The following is a 1,736-nucleotide window of genomic DNA, read 5'->3' on the forward strand; positions in this document are numbered from 1 at the left end:
GATGTCACGTTGTTACGGATCAAAACTGTGATTGCATGCCTGTATATTATCCCTTGGAACTCGAACAAGAGGAAACTACAAACAATTTCACTACTGTCCCTCTGAAAAGAGACGAACCACTTTTTTTTCTTCCGTATGTGTTCGATCAGCACATCCTCTAAAATTTCATACGTGGTCCCCGAACTTCCCTCCGAGGCAGTTAGGAGATCACAATACACCTTCCCTGTGAACTCATCTTGCACTTCCCAAAACTTCGAAATTGTGTACACCAACTGAATTATTTTTCCATTTCATAATTTGTCGCACATTGTACCATTTACAAGTATGACTTGAAGTTAGCTTGGTACTCTTTTTCAACCTTATTTCTCAGTGCTCGTTCATATTGTTCAACGAACTGTTTAAGTGAGGTCTTCAAATGCACATACGCATCGAAGAAGGCATTCATACTTTCACTTCGCTAAGTCGTAGACATACCAGCCCAGAATGTTGTTTTTAAGAAGCAAGGAACCCAACGAGCTCTGTTGTTATACAGTCCAGCCAACCAGTCATTATCATGCAATTCATACTCATCAATCATCATTCTCCAACCTTCTTCAAATTCTGTACCAGTCTGCGAATCATACACCAATCTATGTATAGTCGAAAATATGTTTCCCTTGTCAACATGGTACCCAAACTTCTCCAGCAATTTCTTCAAAATGTGCCATAAACACCATATATACTTTGTGTTCAGAAAGACAATCTGAATAGCATTTTGCATGGCCTTGTCTTGGTCTGTAATGATTCCATGGGGTGCTTGACCATGCATACACTTAAGCCATGTTTTAAATACCCAAACAAATATATCTATGTCCTCGTTCGACAATAGACCACAATCGAGCAATGTAGATTGACCGTGATGGTTAATTCCAACAAAAGGAGTGAAAGACATATTGTACTTATTAGTCAGGTAAGTGGTGTCGAAGGTGACAACATCACCGAACTCCCTACATGCCCGCCTGTATCTAATATCAGCCCAAAATACATTCTTCAGTCGTGACTCATCATCCAAATCGATACTGAAATAGTCCTTTTCCACACAAGGCATATTCTCATGTCCACCAACTTCAACGACTACAGAGTCGAAACTTTTATGTAACGATATTCCTGCCATGTCATTCACTTCAAGCTTCCTTTTCACATGTGCTGGCAATTTTCGATTGCAACGATAAAACTTGGACTTTGAAGGGTTGCTGTATGATTGTGCTCAAGATTGACTGTGTTGATTCTCTAGGTTTCATTAACATCTGAAGAAACAAAGATCCTAGCTTTACAATCCGTCTGCGTTGTTGGTTAAGGCTTCAACGAACCAACGACATTAGTACTCCTTCGACCTTCACGACTACATGTAAAGGTCACATATCTTAAAAGTCCATCGTCTCCTTTTTTTGAATTCCTCTTCCGAATGGGAAAACCTACATCATAGGCATATCTTTTGCAGAACTCAAACATTGCTTTTTCATCGTTGAACTGCATACCCACCTCCGGCACAATCGAGTCCCCATCTCCTAAACTTTCTTCTTCCACTAAATTCGTATTTTCAACAGCATTCTCATTTTCAGAGTCTGCCAAAGAATTATCGACCACATCTTCCATAATTTACTTTCTGCAATAATATAACTGGTAATGTTACGTCACATAAATCAAATATACTACAATAAACACATCAAAATAAATTCAGTTTATATATATATATA

Source organism: Olea europaea, unplaced genomic scaffold, assembly GCF_002742605.1.
Source record: "Olea europaea var. sylvestris unplaced genomic scaffold, O_europaea_v1 scaffold1584, whole genome shotgun sequence".
Taxonomy (NCBI): domain Eukaryota; kingdom Viridiplantae; phylum Streptophyta; class Magnoliopsida; order Lamiales; family Oleaceae; genus Olea; species Olea europaea.